This window comes from Carcharodon carcharias, chromosome 3 (genome assembly GCF_017639515.1).
Source record: "Carcharodon carcharias isolate sCarCar2 chromosome 3, sCarCar2.pri, whole genome shotgun sequence".
NCBI classification, from domain to species: domain Eukaryota; kingdom Metazoa; phylum Chordata; class Chondrichthyes; order Lamniformes; family Lamnidae; genus Carcharodon; species Carcharodon carcharias.
This window is the reverse complement of record NC_054469.1, coordinates 72,188,549-72,211,541: the sequence shown is the minus strand read 5'-3', so window position 1 is coordinate 72,211,541 and position 22,993 is coordinate 72,188,549. Positions and strand designations below refer to the sequence as shown.

General features: G+C 40.9%; 1 protein-coding gene across 8 annotated transcripts in view; it reads right to left on the bottom strand.

Moving 5' to 3' along the window:
• Positions 1-22,993, bottom strand: part of cdk14 (cyclin-dependent kinase 14) — a 953,540-nt gene that overhangs the window by 875,479 nt on the left and 55,068 nt on the right. The window contains exon 1 of one of the 8 annotated variants that reach the window (XM_041183648.1): positions 12,466-12,488. The exons of the other annotated variants lie outside the window; for them this stretch is intronic. The gene's annotated coding sequence lies outside the window, so the exon portion shown is untranslated. Of the gene's footprint in view, positions 1-12,465; positions 12,489-22,993 lie in introns of those variants that run through there. 8 annotated transcript variants of the gene reach the window in all.

Below are 22,993 nucleotides of genomic sequence, written 5' to 3'. Positions count from 1 at the left end.
TAATTACTGGACTGCTTCATTGTCCCTGAAAAGCAAATTTCATATTTGTGTAAGGTCCATTTACACTAAAAGCAATCATATTCTTAAAATAAGATATTTAAAGTTCGCTATCTCAGCTTCTACCTTAAATCATGTGCATGCCCCAATCACATATTTCAATCCATAACATTTTAAACTCAGTGAAAAATCCAATTTACTTCCCGTTTTGCTATCTGTAACAATATTTCAATGTGATCAGCTGTTTTACCCTGCTTAACATTTTCACCGGACACCTGTAGATCTCCTTGACTTAGCATCAGATTCAAACTGACATCAGGAAGGAGGAAATCCACACCAGAGATTTCTTCAAGGTCAGCACTGAGCGCTGTCATTTCACTGCTGACCATGAAATCTGGTCATATTGTAGAATAAAGCAATTTAGCAAACCAAACATCGCCTCACTGGATTAAATGCCTTTCAGATATGAAGATCTAGAAGGATCACAATAGAGCTTCACTTCCAGGCCTCTCACTATGCTGAGAGAGAACGGGCGAGTAACAGTCAACTGTGCTTTAAAAAGCAGGCAACCAGATCACTTAAAAGAGAGCAACTGACTCCATTGAACCAGAATGGATATCTGTGGCAGCCTCAACTTTAAAACCTATGAATCTATAAGAAACACCAAGCAATATGTAGAAGAGGAAGATCCTGCCAAACATTTATATAGCCCTGAATTACATTGTATGGAAATGTCTGTGGCTATTGAGAAAGCAGAATCAAAGTAGAAAATAGAATGTTGCTTTTTTCTTCAAGACTTACAGAAAAGATTTTACTAAAATCCATATTCAAGGCTTCTAATTCTAATTTACTTTTTCCTTGACAAAACAAAGCTGAAAGAGGAAGATCAGACTTTCACCTTGGAGAGCACATTTGACTCCCACAAGAAGGAGGATAGAGGTCCAAAGTTTGTATTGTCATCTCTTTCTCTTGCACAATTAAAGATTAAAAATAAAATATATTCTGGCAGTCAGCAAATTATGATCACAGAACAAATTCCCTAAATTTGACATTCAATTGAGTATACTGGATGTGCTGGAATACAAATGAAAGATAATGTTAGATTGCCTACCCTAGAGATATGCATTCTTATCCTCTGAATCCTATTGCCATCATACCAAGTTATCAACTTCTTGGATTCCTTTTGAAATACAGGTTTGCCTTATTGGAAGATTCCCCAAATGTTTAAAAGGCCATTGAAAAACCAGGCGAGTACACAGTAAGATTAGTGTTTAAAATGCTCCTGAGGTTAAGCAGAAGTGTTTTCATCAGGCTTAGATTGTATAGCAACAAACAAACCCAAACCATTCCTTTTTTAAAAATTCTACATAAAATTGATCAACAAAACCATCAAAATCTAGAATGCAATTTATGGGACAGAAGGCCTAACTAGGAAAGAATTATCAAGAAATAATATGACAAGGATTCAATGTCGGATATGGTTTATCCTCTTCCTTGTTCATCCATTATGTAAAAAGGTAGAATATTTCAACATCTCTTTCCTTTTCCCCACTGCCATATGGCAGCTAACAGCTCCTCCTACTTTCTCAGGCAATGAGCCCACTACTACACAGCATGGATTTTGTCCTCTTCTTCCTTGAATAATCATCCCAGCCAATCGCATTCTTTGGATAAAAGATGTTTTATGGAGCATTAATGAACCAGATGGAGATCACAATCTTAGAATTGTTACAGTACAGAAGGAGACCAGAGATAGCAATTGATACAATTAGAACTACTTTTCAAGTGGAAGATAAAACAACCTCATGGGCTGGGTAGACCAAATGGCCTTTTCACATACTGCAATTTCCATGTAATTCTACATAGGACACATTTGGAAGCAGGCTTCAGTTCCCAGCATGCCTCGGTGCATAAGGCTTCTACAAATTCTTACAACCAGAAATAAAATTACCCTTTCAGAGAGTGAAAAAGGCTTCAAGAGACATTAGATACACAAATGGTAAAAGGTTTCTGAGATGGATATACAAAGACCATGCCGAGAAAAAGTTCAACAATAATGCAAGTTTGCTTGATATTCAGTCGCAGTGCATTATACAAAGTGTTACGGATAGGAGAGACACAAATTGATTTGCTGTATCCACTCACTAATTGTCCATAAACAGAAAGTGTTTTTGAATTGTTTTAAAACTAGAATAGGGCATCTTTTGCCCAAACCATCAGTTTGAATGGTCCTATTTTACAAGTAACATGCAGCAAACTCAGAAGATTAGTTTATTTCACAACCAGACCCGGAGGGAGGATCGCTTGCAACCACACATACAGTAAGGGGGATAGGAAAGAGAAAGGAGTTTTTACAACTATGGGTAACAACCGTAAAAGAACCACAGAAATCAATATTAGTTCACATGATTTCCAAAATCCAGGAAGCAGAGGTCAGTCAGAAGCTTTTCTGGTTGGAAACAGCAATACAAAAATCCTTGAAACAAATGTCAATGCAGCATGATGGGATTGGTTTGCTTAGCCTGCTTGGCTGGTGATGATCGGAGACTTAAAATCAAACAGGTCCCAAGGGGTTGAGAGATGGTGGCTGGCTGCTTGGTCAGCTGGGAGACCTGCTGAAGCTCTTTCCAGTTAGTGTTAAATCAGCAGACTGAGGGTTTCTCAGCTGTTGAAGGAATATGGAGATTTCAAAATGGTCAGTGACGTGACCGTTTCTCTCCCTCACCCGCACCCCCCCCAAAATTTCAAAAGGTATGTTTATCTAGTGTCTGGGACTGGCTTTGGCTTCAGGGCTGATAATGTCCCAGCCATTAACTTTTGAAAGAGTTACCATCAATGTGGAGGATCTTGTGTTGAGAAATCATTGTCTGGGCAGACCCTCTGACTCCGCCAGAAGGGTAAGCTTATCAAAATGCAAATTATGTCCATTGTCTCATCAATTGTCCTCTTTTGAAATGGACCTTGACAGTCCCAGGTACGAGGTGGGTCTGTTAACAACTCTGCAGGAGTAACAAGTTTTGATCTGCAAGTCCCCTGATTTTGTGACTATAACACCCAACTGTGAGGGCATAAGATTCCACAATTATGAGCAGGGGTGCTCTACTGTCCTTGTAACTCCTGTTGAAAGCTTCCAGGACAGATAGCCAATCCTGAGTCAGGTGACCTATAGCAGCCATTTTTCTGGTTCAACAAAAAGTCAATTTTAAAAATAAAAAAAAGTCTGATGTGCACAACTTTGATTTTCTTCAAATCTTATTGACATAACACAAATGTTATATTCTGGGTTTGAAATAATATTGTTCAAAATTATACATCAAAGTATTTACAACTCAAGGACACTAGTCCTTTAAACTTCCTCATTTACATACAATGCGCTACATGATTTGTGGTTGATTCCCTATCTTATTACTGAGGTATTTCTTTCTGCATCTACAAAAAGAACAAATGGAAAACTGAATAATATTCATTTATAGAACAATCAACTTACAGCAGCAATAATAAATAATTCATTTCCTTGGGCAATTAGATGAAGAAGGGTGGAGGATTTCATGTAGAGCATGGACCTGTTAGGATGAATGGACTATTTGACTTGTAAATACTTGTTAACTTATAATTTTAAACAATATTATAATGAAACTTAAAAACATCCAAGCACGCCTCTTGCAATCAAACCACATCACAATCAGCCACATGTTTCAGAGTGTTATTTTCACCTATTTTTCAAGACAAGCTATTGGTGCTGCTCCAGATCTTTGGCCTCTAAAACATCAGCAATCTCTCAAAACTGATCCTTACACAAAGAATTTGACACAAGTAATTTTGGTTCAGAGTGAAAGACTATATTATTTGGATAAGCCTTTAGAGAAAAGCTATGCATGATACTTCTTACACCTGTGGTACAACTCATTATCACCCTATCTACATGAATGATTGATTGAGGTAAAGGTACTTGGGTGTGGAGTAAAATAAGGCCACGGTGAGCGATACTCACCGAGTTCACCTGATGGCAAATTATTGAAAGCAGCTCTTGAAGCTAGTAAATGTGCTTTAGTGCATAATTAAATTTAATCTCAACTTGATCAGAGGCATCAATTTAAAATCTTTACCCCAAATTATCCAGATATAATGAAACTTTGCAATGGAAGGTGGTGGTGTATTGTCACTAGACTAGTAATCCAGAGACCCAGGGTAATACTGTGGAGAGCCGGGCTTGAATTTGAAATCAATAAAAGATATGGGATTAAATGTCTAATCATGACCATGAAATCATGTTGATGTCATAAAAAAACCATCTGGTTCACCAATGTCTCTTAGGGAAGGAAATCTGCCATCCTTACCTGGTCTACATGAGACTCCAGACCCATAGCAATATGGCTGACTCTTACATGCCCTCTGAAATGGCCTGGTGAAATGGCCTAGCAAGCCATTCAGCTGTCTTGAGCCGCTAAAAACAAGTCAACAACAAGTGAAACCGAATGGACCACCCAGCATCAAAGCAGGCACTGGAAACGACAACAACAAACTCAGCCTCATCAACCCTGCAAAGTGCTCCTCACTAATATCTGGGAGCTTGTGCCAAAATTGGGAGAGCTGTCTCACAGACTAGTCAAACAACAGCCTGACAGTCATCCTCATGAAATCATACCTTACAGATAATGTCCCAGACACCACCATCATTGGCTATGTCCTGTCCCACTGGCAGGGCCAACCCAGCAGAGGTGGTGGCATAGTATTATATAGTTGGAAGGGAGTTGCCCTGGGAGTCCTCAACATCGACTTCAGACCCCATGAAGTCTCATGTGACCAGGTCAAACACGGGCAGGGAGACCTCCTGCTGATTTCTATGTACTGACCCCTCTCAGCTGAGGAATCAGTACTCCATGTTGAACATCATATGGAGGGAGCACAGTGGGTGGCAAGGGTGCAGAATGTACTTTGGGTGGGTGACTTCAATGTCCATCACCAAGAGTGGCTTGGTAGCACCACTACTGACCAAGCTGGTAGAGTCCTAAAGGGCATAGCTGCTAGACTAGGTCTTCAACAGGTGGTGAGGGAACCAACAAGAGGGAAAACATACTTGACATGAGATTTCAAACAGATCTAGCTATTCAAGACTGGGCATCCATGAGGCACTGTGGGGCATGAGCAGGAGAATTATACTCAACCACAATCTGTAGCCTCATGACCTGGCATATGCCTCACTTTACCATTACCACCAAGCCAGGAGATCAACCTTGGTTCGATGAAAAGTGCAAGGGAGCATGCTAAGAGCAGCATCAAGCTGTCATGAAGTTATTAATGTATATATCATTAGAAAATATTTTTCTTTTAAAATAGAGGTTTAGTCTGTGGGTGTGCCTTAATCAGACTAAAGTCAGCTAGTCTGGGGGCTTTGACAATGTACTAGTTTGGGATGTAAACAGAGAAGTAGAGTGTATTTGCATTTTTCGAATAAAGCATTCAAAAAGTAGGGTGAAAACAGATACCTGTCTAGCAGCTACCAAACAATATGTTTATATTACTAATAAAATTGGGACTATGAAAGAGGTTTTATTGTTAGGGGTTTAGTTCAGAGGTTGTTGATGCAAGGAGAATTTACATTCAATAGGCAGTGGTAGGTATAACAAGACAACCAATTTTGATGTGCAGAGCAGAGGCAATGCAAGATCAAAAGGCAGCTGGCTCCACAGTGAAAAGAACCCTATTTTGAATTCGTAAAGTGAAAATGCTTTGCCTGGTGTCTGGTTAAGTCTATAGGTTGCTGTTGCCTTAATGGAAGGAAATTAGTTTGGGAATTTGTTAAAAGTTATGATAGTAGCAATTTGTAGCCATGTCTATATATTTTAACCTATGTAAACCAAATAAAACATTTTATTAATTTAATGTAAAGCCTCGAGAATTGGTGGTCTGATTCCTGAGTTTAGAGTTGCATCTCAAACATGACACTTAAAATTACTGGTTATGACAGTTGTTTAAAGTTTCCCTCTGGGAATTTTAAATAACTCAGTTTTACCAGCTGCATTGGTCAAATGAGTATAGTTAAAAATGAGCTGTCATCCTGGTGAAGCTACAATACAGGGTACTTGCTGCATATGCTGTTTGGCATGCAAATTTTAGATAGAACTAAGCAATTCCACAACCAACAGATCAAATCTAAGCTCTGTAGTCCTGCCACATCCAGTCATGAATGGAGGATGACAATTAAACAACTCATTGGAGAAGGCTGCTCCACAAATATCCCCATCCTCAATGGTGGGGAAGCCCAGAACATTGTTGCAAATGCCTCAGCCTTACCCTTTGCCCTAATCTTCAGCCAGAAGTGCCGAGTGAATTATCCATCTTCGCCTTCTCCAGAGGTCCCTGGCCTCACAGGTGTCAGTCTGCAGCCAACTCAATTCACTCCACATTATATTAAGAAATGGCTGAAGGTACTGGATACTGCAAAGACTATGGGCCGTGACAATAATGCAGCAACAGCACTGAAGACTTGTGTTCCAGAACTTGCTGCATCCCTAGCCATGCTGTTCCAGTACAGCTGCAACTCTGGAATCTACCCAGCTATATGGAAAATTGCCCAGGTATCTCCTGTGCACAAAAAGCAGGACAAATCCAAACCAGGGAATTACATCCTATCAGTCTACTCTCGACCATCAGTAAAGAAGGTGATGAAAAGGGTCAACAATGCTATCAAGCAGCACTTGCTTAGCAATAACCTGCTCACTGACACTCAGTTTGGGTTCCAGCAGGGTCGCTCAGCTCCTGACTTAATTACAACCTTGGTTAAAACATGGACAAAAGAGGTAAACTCGAGGTGAGGCGAAAGTGACTGCCCTTGACGGTGTGGCATGAAGGAGCCCTAGCAAAACGGAGTTAGTGGGAATCAGGGGGGAAACTTTCCACTGGTTGGAGTCATAACTAGCAAAAAGGAAGATATTTTTGGTTGTTGGAGGTCAATTATCCAGGACTTTACTGAAGGTATTCCTGTGAGTAATATCCTAGGCCCAACCATCTTCAGCTGCTTCATCAATTATATTCCTTCCATCAGAGGGTCAGAAATGGGGACATTCGCTGATGACTGCACAATGTTGAGTGCCATTTGCGACTCAGATGCCAAAGCAGTCCAGGTCCAAATGCAGCAAGACCTGGACAACATCCAAACTTAAGCTGACAAGTGGCAAGTAACATTTGCACCACACAAATGCCAGGCAATGATCATCTCCAGCAAGGGGAGCGATCTCCCCATGACATTCAATGGCATTACCATTGCTGAAATCCCACTAACATCCTGGGCTTACCACTGACCTGACACTTAACTAGACAAGCCATATAAATACTGTGGCTACAAGAGCAGGTCAGAGGCTAGGAATCCTGCAGCAAGTAACTCACCTCCTGTCTGCCAAAGCCTATCCACCATCTACAAGGCACAGGTAAGGATTGTGATGGAATACTCTCCACTTGCTTGGATGAATGCAGCTCCAACAACACTGAAGAAGTTTGACACAATCCAGGGCAAAGCAGCCTGCCGGATTGGCATCCCATCCACAATCAAACATTCATTCACTTCCTCTACCACCAATGCACAGTAGCAGCATTATGTATCATCTACAGGATGCACTGCAGGAACTCACCAAGCCTCCTCAGGCAGCACCTTCCAAACCCACAACCACTACCATCTACAAGGACAAGGGCAGCAGATAGATAGGAATACCACAACCTGCTTGATGTTCCCCTGCAAGCCACTCACCATTCAGATTTGGAAATATATTACCACCCCTTCACTGCCACTGGGTCAAATTCCTGGAACTCCCACCCTAACAACACTGTGGGTGTACCTATATCACATGGACTGCAGCTGTTCAAGGCAACAGCTCAATACCACCTTCTCATGGGCAATAAATCCTGGTCTAGCCAGTGGTACCCATATTCCATGAATGAATTTTGGAAAAAAAAAAATCAATGTGGAGCGGTTGTGAATTTGCGCTTCATGAAGTAAAGAAAGCAATTGCCATTGGGTAATACAGTAACCAGGAAATTTCTACATTCCAATGACCAATTTGCTTTTGAACATAAGGCTAGGAATTTCAAAAACATTATACCCAATTTCCTCCCAAAACTAGAACCTAAGTAGCAGCATTAAACCTGACACTAATGGGCTGAATGATCGTAGAGGTGTGGAGGCAGGTTGAGACTCAGGCCAAAGACTGTCAGATGGTTAAAAAGGAGTCCTCCTGGCAGCAGACCGCAGGACTAGCGATGCCTCCTTTAATTCCCCTCTCCCCACCCACAACTACAGCTGCAGGTCATCCTGTGGTGAGGCTTCCCCTCCACAAAGCTGGCCTGGCAGCTGTGGCCACATTTTATTTTTAAATATTGAAAAGTTTTCAGAAGGCACCTCTGTCTTGGGGCATTTTTCACAATGGTCCATCAATTTCAGTAGCACACACCTCTGATGTGGGACTGCCAATCTTCCATGGCCCTCCAGACTTAAGAGCCTGCCCACTGCCCATAATTGGACTGGGCCTCTGGCGGTAGCCACTTAAATGGCCACCTCCTCCAAAACCTCCTTCGAGCTCCCATTGCTGGCATCTGGATTCTCATTCTGCGTTTCATCCCAACAATAGGATTGAGATCTGGGAACCAGAATCCTGTCCCAAGTGTTCAGTGCAGCTAGAGTCTGTCTGTCTCAAAAATTTTATAAACTAAGGAAGTTCTTCTAATTCAATTAGTTTGGTATCTTCATCTCACAAGGTCATTCCTTGCTTCTGCATTCTTAGTTAGAACTTAAATTGGCAAAACTTAAAACAGTTGAATCAGGTGGAATTTAAAACAGCCTTGCTGTTCCTCTCAGCTCCACATTCAGGTAAGAACGGGGCCATCCACAGCTAGGTGTGCTGTGCAAGTTCAGCACATGGCAATTCGAGCATATAAATCAAAAACCAATTCTGCATAGCTAAGACCCTCATTTAAATAAATTCTACCCTTTAATGTTCCCACCATGTGTTCTTGCCATCATTGCATCCACCTTGTCCAATATGGTGGGAAGCGCACACTTCCAGGTAGAAATATGCATACACTTGCTGCCCACATCAGTTGACACTCAAAACAAGTGCTGCTCAGCTGAATTTGTAAGCCTAAGGATGTTAGCACAATTATTAGCAGTCACAGTTCTTCCAAACTATGGGAGGAATTTGCTTTAAGTATAATAAGTACTTTACTCTAATTTGATAGTTTGCGGAAAAAGGAGACATCCTGTCAAAGCTTTTCGGCTTGCACTCATCAGGACAGATGCAAAAATGCCAAATTTCAAAAGGGAGCAACAATTTAGGCTGCATAAGGAAAAGGTGCCGAATGGTTGGCCAGTCAGCTCCAATTGGTCAAGGCATAGAAAAATACCATGCACTGTGTATCGCATACACTCAATGTTGCTACTTTCAAACCCCTGGAAGGGTAACTTATCGCAGAAATGAACAACAGGTAAAACTAGCCATTTCACACTGCAATGATGCATAAGCAACATGAGTGGTATTTTCCACTAACAGGGTGCTGCCATCAAGCCAAAAAGGCTGCCTTCCACACAAATGGATAATGTGTATATGAATTTCAGTGCTAGTGCAATGCCAGGTACGTAGGCAATATGTCTCAACAACTGGCAGCCCATATCAAATAGCACATCCCATTGACTGTTCACAATAGGAAGAGTACAGACTGTACTCAACAACCCCATGCTTGCAAAATTCAGAACATAAGGTCTACCATTAGATGTGATTGCACAATTGGTCAGCACTTGCTGAACAATCCTGAGTATACATAGAATTAACACTAACAACCAATCATCACACAGGACACAGTATATTAAGTCATCAGTCAGGCTCTCAATGAATCTCAGACAAAAAGGAACACATTAAGTCACTGTGCCATTTTTTTAATGAAACAAAGGAATAGTTCCCTGCTGCATTACCCATGGCAATACCTCAACCAGAATTGACTTGCCAACCCCATCAGCACCCTTTTCTTATGCAGTATAAATTGTTGTTCCCTTTTAAATGCAACATTTTTGCATGTCAAGTACAAGATGAAGAGCTTCGACAGCATGTTTCTTTTTTCAGCAATGCTCTAGTTCTCTATTACCAAATGACAATTTAGTCATTACAATAATTGTTCACTTTTTTAAAGTTTTAAAAGGAGGACTTTGGTACAATGGCACCCATTGTGTAACTATTGCTTTATTTACAACACTGCCAACTTCAGTGGTAGGACTGTAAAGTGCATAAAATAGTGCTGCTGCTTCCAGTGCTACCAAGATATATGTTAAAGAGGTGGCTATTTCATTAGTGACTATCAAAAGACAAAGACTAGCATTTTTTCTGTCCACTAGGTGGATAACTAGCTTATCTTACTTATAGGACAGCAGAGGCTGGCCTGTACATTTTGTTTGTAGTCAGAAGATAACATTTAGAATGCATACAAAAAAAGTGCAAGTGGCTAGGACACAATCACATTTTAAGGTCCTCTGAGATGGATTATGAAAATACTAAATATTCTTTTGCCTTCTACTGTTTAGTTTACCTTCTCTAGAAATACCAAGGCTTAACAGTGCATTATTTAGATTTGGTGTTTGGACTTATTCTATGCCATGAAGGATGCAGTTTGTTGGGAAGACCTCAGCCCCCAAGGTCCCTGTTGTGGAAAGGCCACAGTATATTAATGCCATGGGAATTCAAGATTACAATAAGGAAATGGATTAGATCATCCTCATTTAGCTAAGACAAGGAATTGATTATGGAGTACCACTCATTGTTGCAAAGGAATGTAGGCCAAAAGGATTGTGACTAATATTAAACAATGGGCAGAATTTTCCCAGCCTTGTGGGGGTGGAAGTGGAGTGGGTGAGGAACAAATGAGCAGGGAAAACAAGAGCCGCCTCATCAGGATGGCTCCCACATACATTCTGACCAGGAAAGTTTCCCAGGGGTGGTTTGGGAAGGGGATCAAATGCCTGCTGCACAGAGGTGGGCAGTCAATTTAAATAGTTACTACCCCAATTAAGGGTGATTTTGCAGGGCCCCCCCCCCTTCATTTCATGGAGGCTACCCCACTCTGGTAGTCCAGTGAGCAGCAAGAGAGCCAGAGGCCCTGTCCCCCAAAGAGGAAGCTACTGGCAGAAAAGCCAGTTCCCATTGCTCCAATGATCTAACCCCTTTAGTCCAAGTGGCCTGCTGCCTTCACCACTCAAAATATTCTTTTCACCCCTCCGAATGCACCTCTATTTTGAGGTGTCCATACAATTTCTACCTGCCCCAGCAGCACCCACCTCTTATGGTGGGGCTTCAGAGCCGCTAGCCTGGTGATCAGGAGCCCACCCATCATTCTTTATAGGACCCCAAGCTCGGAGGCAGCAAATTTGAAGGCCACCTTCTGGAAAATGGTTCCCCTAGTGTGGTTCCAGCCAAGTGCAGGCTTGGGACTCCCATTTAGCCCCGACATCTGGCTCCTGAAGCTCCTGCCTACTATGTCAGTTCAGCTAATTTGGTACAATTTTGATCCTGAATTAGAAGGTTGTGCAAGTTCAGCAACCAGAGCTCATAACCTAGGCCCCAGAGCAGTACTAAAGAGTCATTGTACTATTGGAGATTTTTATTTGGAAGAAAAGGTTAATCCAAGGTTCCATCTTCCAGCTCTGATGTACATTTAAAGAATCCTAAAACACAAAACAAAAAACAAAGATTTCCCAGCAGCCTGGAAAGCATGCCTCTCTGAATCACTGCCAAAAACAGATTAAACGACTATTCATCACATTGCAGTTTGGAGATATTGGCCCAAATCTTCCAGCATCCCAATCATCGAGGTTAGAAGCTCATCTCACAATCAAAATGTAACAGTTAGGTGGCAAAAAGTCTGGCTTATTCTCAGACGATTGCCAGGCAGATGGATCAAATCAGTAGCTAGGGAACGGATTGGAGCAGGAACCAAAAACAATGACTTCAGTCTTCCCAACAGTTATGGCTGTCAGATAAGCAGTCTGACAATTTAGCAACAGCAAAGCAGTTGAGAGAGGTGGTGATGGTGAGGTAGAACAGGATGTCATCAGCCTACATGTGAAAACTAATGCCATGCCTTCAGACGATGTCACTGAGGGGCACCATGTAGATGAGAACTAGAAGGGGGCCTTGGAGGACATCAGAGGTAACAGTCCGGTCATGTTACACTTCCAAGTGCAAGCAAACATAACTTATTGTTAAAAAGGATGTTTTGTTTAATTATTGATTTTTAAAATAGCCATATCTATATAAAAAAAACATGGTAATTAGATTCAAGTATATGAACATAGTGGATGCACACAATTTTGACAAAATGCCAGCAACATGTAGCTTTAAGAGCCTACCAAGAGGTATAAGGTATGTAACATGGGGTCAAAATATTAATCCCCACACCTCTTCCCAAGGGCTTTTTTTGATTTTCAGGAGCTACCTTTTGTTTTTCAGAGGATCCTTTTCCATTCCCATCAACTCCTTTAATGCATGATGCAGTCAAATGGTAACATTACCTTCTGCATTCATGTTGACATATGGGGTATTTGAACTCTGAGGCAGAATGAGAAGAATTCATCAATATCCTCAATAATCATCACCCCTCCATTAAACTTAAAGCCAAAAAACACAAGGAAAGCATTAATTCCCTGGACACCACAGTATTTAAGTTGGTACAAGAAAACCATAGGCATAAGCAAGCAAAGGCTGACACATTTCTACGCAAAAGCCATCACCCTAAACATGCTAATGCAACTTTGTGTCATCAAAATGCAAGATTTTAACCAGGTATTTACTGACTTTTCTTAAACTGCATCTCAGAACTCAATCTTAGATTTAAATTTAATAATCGATCTAGCACTGATATTGTTGTTTGCAGAAGAGAGCTCTTCATTCACCCTGTGTAGAAGTGTTTCCTAATTTCATGCCTAAAAGATCCAGTTCCAATTTTTAGATCATGTTCCCTTGTCCAAGACCCCCATAAATTAATTGATCATTAACCTAGTTACATTTCCTTCAATACAACAGTGACAATCCCTCCAAAGTGTTTCATTAACCACAAAGCACATTGGGGTGTCTTAAGAGCATAAAAAGCAGTATAAAAATGCAAGTCATACATTACTGTTTGGGATCTTAGCATATGTAAAATGGTTGCATGTTTTTCTCTCAGTCACTGCACATCATGTAATTCACAGTATGTAAAGCTTGGAGGTGAGATAACACAAATGCAAATCTTTATCAAATAAAACTGTTCACTATGGAATTATCCAAATTAAGCGTTCATTATAATAGCATCTACATTTTTCACCCATACAGTAGTTCCTGAACTTACACAGATTTAAGTTAGAGATTCCACAGGCAATTGCAAAGAATCCATTATATCAGGGACTGACTCCTAGTTAGAGAGTATTCCTTTGTTGGCCCCTCTCTAGCTCTCCCCTAACCCCCGTTGCACCTACTCCCCCACCTCCCCTGCACTCCCAGACTCCTCTATTCACCTTCCTACTGCTCCCTGAATCACAGGCCAGTGCTCTCCCATATTTGATGCTGGTAGGCTAAAATGTATCCCACTAGTAAGCCCATCAGCAGCAAATGTGGAAAAGAGACAGCCCGTGATTGGAGGAGCAGCTCCTCAGATTCTGTCATTTTCACATACTCATTCTCTCACTGGTCTCTTTTTTTAAATTCATTCATGGGATGTAGGCACCATTGGCTAGGCCAGCATTTATTGCCCATCCCCTATTGTCCTTGAGGTGGTGTGGTGAGCTGCCTTCTTGAACCACTGCAGTCCCTGTACATCCACAATGCCGTTGGGGAGGGAGTTCCAGGATGTTGACCCAGTGACTGCGGACTTCTCTCTCATTGGTCACCAATGATTTAATTTTTTAGTGCTTTTGTGGGGCTTTCAGGGCAAATTCACCTGCTGCCCCCATGTATTTTGCACCCTGTATACAAATGTAGTTGACCATCAGTTTCAGGTTCACGACATGTATTACTTTAACATACAGAACACCGTTGAAAGATTGTTATGGAAATATTTGAGCTTTTATTTATTTACTTGGGAGGTCAGTGAATTACACAGTCATGGCATTTATGATTACCTTCAGAAGCCATAATTTTAAGGCATCGTTTGGGCTCTTAATATTTCAAACAGCATCACCATAACTTCAAGCAGGCTTTATGTACATCATTTATGTATCTGATAAGAACATCATATTGCCATTTTTTTTTCATCAAGATTGCCTGCATTGAGGTGGCACATCATACTGTTAAATAAAAGCCAAGATCTTTTTAGGCAAAAAAAAGCATTGCAGTGAGATTCTCATTAGCACATTGACTATAACTGGTACTGAAAGGAAGCACACAAACAAACAGAACAAACAAAAATCAGATTCACAGGGAAGTCAATCCAGCATGCTGGCCGGATCCTGCAGTCAGCAGCAGCAAAGCACTTGTTGATCTTGGAGAAAAAAAGGTGCCCTCGAAGATTTAGCAAGCTCTAAATTGCTTGTTCTCAGTCTTGATGTGATTTTGAATTTAGTGCCATCTGTAGCATCCATCAACAGTGCAGTCAGCCTGATCAGCCAATCAGATTGAAAAATTCTACAATCAACAAAGCAGGAAATAAGCAGTATGGATTATAATTCACATTTTAAAACATTGTGCAGAAAGTGAAATAAAGATTGGTACATCCATGCGGGTTAAGGTAGAAGCTGAAAACATTTTTTTTCTAAATGAGAAATATTTCATTATCATGAAATTTTTAAATGTTCAAGGAAAATGAGACTTTGTACCCTGTAAAATCCCATTTTCAGTCCAGAGAAGTTGTTCAGTAACTATGATTTAGCATGTCATTAAAAACTCCGTTACTCCTGATTCAATAAGGCTTAATATTTTGTTTTTACAGCAAGAAAAGCATTAAAAATTAATGACTTGTATGGGTATGTTAGAATAGAAGTTACTTTAGCAAATTACTCTACGTTTAAATAGTTTAATAAGGAATTAGAGTGGTTAGGCTGGATAGGCATTATAAACAGCTCTTGAGCATAAACAATTGATAACAGGCAAATACTCAAAGAAGCACCTGAAAGTTTGAAAGGCAGAGATGGGATGCTTCACTGAAGTTGTGGAACCGATCATGGGGGACAGCATAGGATGCGATAAGCGAAGATGTAACGGCCTGATTGATCAAGGTCCAATCAAAGATGACATAGCTCTTGGAAGATGGGAGCTAACACAGAGTGAGCTTTTACTCCATGGTTTAAACAAATAACTCAATGCATCCTTGGACAGTTTATTTTAAAAAAGCCATTACAAAACAATAAGGCCCTATCAATATAACACCCAATGCACCTCTGAAAAAGAGCATAAAAGACAGGCTTTTGAAGGAAGACACTGTAGTAGGTGACAGAGAGAAGCTCCTAAAGGTAAATCTATGCCAACACTCTTGGGTAATTTGAGAAGTTATGAAGTCGTGGCACCCAGAAGAGAGAAAAAAAAGAAAGCTGTTCATGCATACCAGTCATTCTGCCCAACATGGGCTGATACTTACTATTTGCCACGGTCGTATGCTTTTCCTGTGTTGTATTCTATCTTATACTTTAATTAAACTCAACGTGCCCATCATACTGGTTGCAGTTGATCACAATTGATTACATATTACAAGTGCAACCCATTGCTATTAATTTTCCTTCTCTTTCATAGTAAAGGTAAGGGCAAGGAAAGAAGAGTCTGAAGGGGAGTCATATTTGACTCGAAATGTTAAATCAGTTTCTCTCCAGGGGCAAAGAGGCATATTAGACAAATGTGAAAGCATCCCATCGATGTTCCATTGTATGATGGCCCCTCATCCAAACTAGACTGGCTGAATTTCAAGGTGTCAAATAATACAGGGTGTGCACTAAATGTACCACACCTTTTTGGAAAAAGGACTTTGAACTTGTAAAGGTCACTTGGTGAGGAAGCCATATTGGCATCTGCTTTTAATTAACAGCATGAAACTGGTCTGTTCCATCAGGTCACCAAACCAGCTGTGTGTAATCTAAGAAATACCTTGAAAGGGAGGGCTACCCACTCCCAACCTACTGCAACTTAGAATTCCCTAGAGAACCAAACCCCTGAAAAATTCAACTACAAAATGGCTCGCAGCTTATGGAGAATCATCTGCTTTACAAGACTTTCACTTCAACTAAAGTATCAACTTATCTAAGAAACCGCATGCCTGCCACTAAAAAGACTGAATCATAAATTATAATTGTATTGTTTTACCTTCATTCATATTTGATCTGTGTGTGAGAAAGCGAGTGTCAAGTGAGAGAGACATCACATTTTAAACCTCTGAGAAAAGTGTGTGTGATAATAAGTAATCTTTTTCTTTTCAAAAATCTTGATGCTCGCATTATTTAAATTGGGACAATCACTGAGGATGAAAAAAAAGAACATATCTTTCGCACTCAAATGTAGATCCTGGGCAATAAAAAGGAACACAAATGCTGTCCGTGACAAAATAGATAGCTAAAGCTTTGCTAATGGCTCAAGAAAGAAACAAAGGAACTTGCATTCACACAGCACTTTTCACAACTTTGACATCCTTAAGGGGGAGGGTAATAAGGCAGAGGTCATGGTACATGTTGGCACCAATGACATAGGTAGAAAGAGGGATGAGGTCTTGCATCAACAGTTCAGGGAGTTAGGCAGTACACTAAAAAGTAAGACCTCTCGGGTTGTAACCTCTGGATTACTCCCAGTGCCATGTGCTAGCGAGCTCAGAAATAGGAGAATAGCGCAGATGAATAAGTGGCTTAAGAGTTGGTGCAGGAGGGAGGGTTTTAGATTCTTGGATCACTGGGACCATTTCTGGGGAAGGTGGGATGTGTACAAGCGGGACAGTCTACATCTGAACCAGAGCGGGACTAACATCCTTGCGGGCAAGTTGGCTGGTGCTGTTGGGAGGAGTTTAAACTAATTTGGCAGGGGGATGGTACACAATGTTAGCAGAATAGGGACACATCATAATACAGTAAAACAATCAAGTCAGAGGGAGTACAGCTACATTAAGTTTCAAGGGAGTAAGACAGGGCTGGATGGCCTCTACTTTAATGCCAGGAATATTACAGGTAAAACGGATGAGTTAGGGTGAGGATTGACATGTGGAATTGTGATATAGTAGCCATCACTGAGACATGGTTGAGGGAAGGGTAGGATTGGCAGCTCAACATTTCAGAATACAGAATCTTCAGGCGAGACAGGGGAGAGGGTAAAAGAGGAGGAGGCATTGCATTATTAGTTAAGGAGTCCGTTACTGCAGTAAGGAGAGATGATATCTTGGAGGGGGCATTGAATGACGCTTTGTGGGTAGAGCGTAGAAATAAAAAAAAGGAACAACCACCTTATTAGGTGTTTATTATAGACCCCTAGATAGTCAGCGAGAGATTGAGGGGCAATATATGCACAATTTGTGGAGGTGTGTAAAAGCAATAACAATAGGGCAATTATATTAGGTGATTTCAACTTTCCCGACACCAATTGGGATAGACTTGGATGGAGTGGATTTCTTGAAATGTGTGCAGGAGAATATTTTAGGTCAATATGTAGAGGGTCCAACAAGGGACGGTGCATTATTGGACCTAATTCTGGGGAATGAAGCCGGACAGGTGGCTGAGATGGTGATGGGCGAGCATTTTAATGACAGCAACCACAACATGGTACAATTTAAGTTTGGACACAGAAATCGACAAGTTGTAAAAGAGTGTTTTGGATTAGGGGAGAGTGGATTTCAGTAAAATAAGGCAGGATCTGGCCAAGGTAGACTGGGAACAGTTACTTGTGGGGAAATCTACAGAGGAACAGTGTGGGGTGTTCAAAAATGAAATGGGGAGGGTAAAGACTCAAGGTGTTCCCTCTAGGGTGATAGGAAGATGTAACAAGCCCAGAGAACCATGGATGACCAGAGATATCCAGGTTATGATGAGAAGGAAAAGAGAGGCTTTTAGCAGATACAAGGGAAGCAAATCAGCAGAGGCATTAGTGGAGTACAGACAGTGCAGGGTGAAGCTTAAGAAAGCAATTAGGAGAGCAAAGAAGGGATATGAGAAAGCTCTGGCTGATAAAATTAGGGAAAATCCCAAGATATTCTATAAGTATATCAATGGGAAGAGGATAACCAGGGAAAGAGTAGGGCCCATCAGGGACCAAGGGTCTATGGGTGGAGCCAGAGGACTTCACCAGAGTGTTGAATGAATACTTCATGTCCGTCTTCACTCAAGAGAATGAGGGTGAAGGTATCGAACTCGGGGAGAGAGACTGCGAGGTTCTTAAGCAAATTGATCCAGGGAGTGACAAGGTATTGGATGTGTTGGCATGCTTAAAAGTGGATAATGCTCCAGGTCCAGATGACTTGCGGTCCAGACTGCTGAGGGAGGCAAGGGAGGAGATCGCAGGGGCTCTGACCCAAATTTTTAATTCCTCTCTGGCCACGGGGGAGGTGCCAGAGGACTGGAGAGCAGCTAATGTGGTTCTGCTATTTAAGAAGGGTTGTAGAGATAAGCCAGGGAACTACGGGCCAGTGAGTCTCACGTCAGTGGTAGGGAAAGTATTGGAGAAATTTCTGAAGAAGAGTATCTATCTCCACTTGGAGAAGCAAGGTTTGATCAGGCATAGTAAGCATGCCTTTGTCAGAGGGAGGTCATGCCTAACAAATTTGAATTTTTTGTGGAGGTGACCAGGTGTGTAGATGAGGGTAGTGTAGTTGATGTAGTTTATATGGATTTCAGCAAAGCCTTTGACAAGATCCCACATGGGAGACTTATCAAGAAGGCAAAGGCACATGGGATACAGGGTAATTGGATAAGGTGGATTCAAAATTGGCTTAGGAGGCAGAGGGTGATGACAGAAGGATGCTATAGTGACTGGAAGTCAGTGTCCAGTGGCGTACCACAGGGATCTGTGTTCAGTACCCTATTATTTGTCATTTATATAAACAACATAGATGACTATGTGAGGGGTAGGATTAGTAAGTTTGCGGATGACACAAAGATTGGGTGGGTGGTTAACAGTGAGGTTGAGTGTCTTGGGCTATAGGAAGATGTAGACGGGATGGTCAAATAGGCAGATAAGTGGCAGATGGAATTTAAGCCTGAAAAGTGTGAGGTGATACACTTTGGAAGGAGTAATTTGACAAGGAAGTATTCAATGAACAGCATGGCACGAGGAAGTTCTGTGGAACAAAGGGACATTGAAGTGTGTGTCCATGGATCTCTGAAGGTGGAGGGGCATGTTAGTGGGGTGGTGAAAAAGGCATATGGGACACTTGCCTTTATCAATCGAGCTATAGATTACAAAATTAGGGAGGTCATGTTGGAGTTGTGTAGAACCTTGGTGAGGCCACAGCTGGAGTACTGTGTGCAGTTCTGGTCGTCACATTATAGGAAGGGTGTGATTGCACTGGAGGGGGTGCAGAGGAGATTCACCAGGATGTTGCCTGGGATGAAACATTTAAGTTATGAAGAGAGGTTGGATAAACTTGGTTGTTTTTGTTGGAGCAGAGAAGACTGAGGGGTGACCTGATCGAGGTGTACAAGATTATGAGGGGCATGGACAGGGTGGATAGGGAGCAGCTGTTCCCCTTAGTTGAAGGGTCAGTCACAGTGGGGGCATAAGTTCAAGGTGAGGGGCAGGAGGTTTAGGGGGGATGTGAGGAAAAACTTATTTACCCAGAGGGTGGTGACGGTCTGGAATGCAGTGCCTGGGAGGGTGGTGGAGGCGGGTTGCCTCACATCCTTTAAAAAGTACCTGGATGAGCACTTGGCTCCTCATAATATTCAAGGCTATGGACCAAGTGCTGGTAAATGGGATTAGGTGGGTATGTCAGGTGTTTCTCACATATCGATGCAGACTCGATGGGCCGAAGGGCCTCTTCTGCACTGTGATTCTGTGATCCCAAATCTCTTCTCAACCAATGAAGTGCTTTCTAAGTGTAATCACTTTTGTTATGTAGAGAAACACAGGTAGCAGAACTGTACACAGCAGAGTCCCACAAATAGCAATCAGATAAATGAACAGATTATATCTTTTAAAAGTTGTGGTTGGGGGATTAAGCATTGACCAGGATATAGGAAAACATCCCAACTCTTCAAATAATGCCACGAGAGTTTTTTTTGCCCAAAAGGACTGCTGGGTTTCCGTTTCACTGCTTAGCCAAAAATCGGCACCTTCAAAAGTACAGTCATCCACCAGTACAGCAACACAGTCATGTACCTCAAAAGAAAGGAGGTGTCATGTATTAATTATTGAGAAAAGGGATTCCTTAGGAATCTGTTTAGAGTTAGAGTTAAGAAACAATAGAGTTTTCATTACATTACGGTTGTATTCTATAAATTGGAAATAAAAAAACAAATTTGCAAGGAAATCACAAAGGTGCAGACACTATGCAGTAGTCATGATGGGGGACTGTGATTATCTAATATAGACTGGGATGATATCACTGTAAAGGGCAGAGAGGGAGAAATAGCTTCTCAAGTGTGTCCAGGAGATTTTGAGATCAGTATGTTTCCAGCCCAAGGAGGAAGATGGGATTGCTGGATCTGGGTCTGGGAAATGAGGTCAGACAAGTGGATCAAGTGTCAATGATCATAGTACATGAGGTTTAGGTTAGCTATGGAAAAGGATAAAGTGCAATCAAATTCTATTAGGCATTTTGTGATGCAGAGGATAACTACTTCCATTATCTTTACAGATATTTATAAAGGGTTTTTACAGTTCAAACAATAATTTGTTTTTATAATTGATTGCCAAAATTACTTTGGGGGAGCAAAATAGGTTTCATATTGGCATTTTAACATTTCAATGTAGTGCATCCACAAATTCCCACATAAACGTCTCATTTTTTAACATATAAAGCAAGAGGGGGAAGGTTGCCCTGGAGTCTGGTAGCAGGGAGACAAATCCAGCAAAATCAGGGTCGTGGAAGTCCTGTCGATCTCAAAGGTACATCATTATTTGAATGGATTTCTGGAGAGTCTGGTCAGTTGTTAACCTGACTGGATGTGGGACTAGCGGGAGTGGGTATTGTCTCACTTATTTCTTTTAATGATGCATACAGGCCGTCAACATTGTAGCTGAGCTAACTTATAATTTATAAAACATTTTCCTAACATGAACACATATCTACAGTGTCTAAACTCTATCAAGACAGGCTGCAACATGTGCTATCTGACCTTCGATCCCCAGGTCAGGTGACCCTGTATATAGTACAGAGTACCATCTAGTATCTAATATTGGAATCCAGAACCACAATCAGCTGTTATGGTAGGTACTTGGTGGCTGGAGGCTGCATGCTTGGGGCTCTGGTCCTAATTTTTGTTTAAATTTGAAGTAACATTGTGATGGTTCGTGAATTTGTGACAATGAAACTCCACTAAGAATTAACTTCATAAAATGCCCTCAAAAGGAAACTAAAATTGTTACAAGTTTTAGACCTGCCTTAGATAGTCTGAGCACAGCAGCTCTTAAATCACTCCAAATAAATAGTTTGAGCACCTGTGGTGCCCAATCACAAAATATACAATAGCACTGTTAAGACGCCTTTGTAATCGGAATTGGCTAACATGTTCTTTGCACATTAGAGTCAAGCTGTTTTATTTTACAGAAGCAAATGAACATAGAGTAAATCAGCGCAGAGTACCTTGATTCAACATAGTACAAAAGCCTTATAGAAAGGGAGAAATTAATAAAAGTACACCATGCAACCTCTGTTCCTGTTAGAATTTTATTAGAAAACTTGTCTAATTTTCTTCTGGTGGACATTTCTGCCAAATTTCAAGTTGGTGAAAGGCGAGTTTCCCTTCACTCAGCTAGACTTTCTCCCCAGAGTTAGCTGGATGACTGTGCATTTCCTTGTTCTTGTTATCCAGAGTTGTCACAAACTATGATTTCATATTGCTCCAGTCAGCCAGTCAATATAACTGATTACCTCTCTTTCACCCCATGGGGTGTGGGAATAATGAAAACGATACGCAAGAACATTCTGACCCAAATGGCCCGTCACGAAGCATAACAAGTACAAATGGAAAGTGTCACTGATCCTTAAAAAAAGAGTTCAACTTGGAAAAAATCCAACATCAGAAACAACCGATTTCCTGATATTTTGAGTATTAGGTTGAAGAGCCAGCCATGTCTGAATCTGCAATCAAACTGGTTAAGCAATTTTTAAAAAAATTTTTATATACATTTCTGCTCCCATTGAGTTTTCAAAAGTATAACTCAAGATGCAGCTACAGCTTATAATTTCTGTTGTCATTAACTGCTCATTACATGGCTTCAGACAAAATATCAACTGTTATGCGAAGTATCAGTATAAAAGGAGGGAGCGTCTGTAGTAACTGTCACACAAAGAAACAAATGCAGTATTTGGCAGAGCTCTGTTGCTCTTACATTATCAATAATTGGAAATAGCAGGAAATTCAAACAAAATGCAGAGATTTTCTGTATTTTTTAGCATTCTACAAAAGGAACGCATTAGTTGTTTGTTACAGAAAATTATTTTGAGTTAAATAAAACATCTTTCCACAAAAGGATTCAAAATTTCTCTGAAGTAATGACTTGAAGCCAAATCAAAAGATTTCATCTAATTTGTACACATACAAGGATACATTTTTTAAAAAAAGAAAAAATAAATGCATTTCACTCCCAAATATGCCCTCAGCAAAACTATGATTTTCTTTTAGACTATTCAATAAATAACGTCATCTCATTTTTAACTGTTCAACACAGACTTCACAAGTAAGTATAGCCTTAGGTTAGAAATCTTCAGAAACAAATGTATAAAAGTATTTTATGGAACAAGAGACCCACCGAAGGTCTGTGCTTCATACAACTCTGTTAGACAAACAGGACTTAATCAATAGTCATGATCACAACAGTTTGAGCACTTAAGTTTATTTCCATTGACTATACCCAAGGAAATCAGTAAT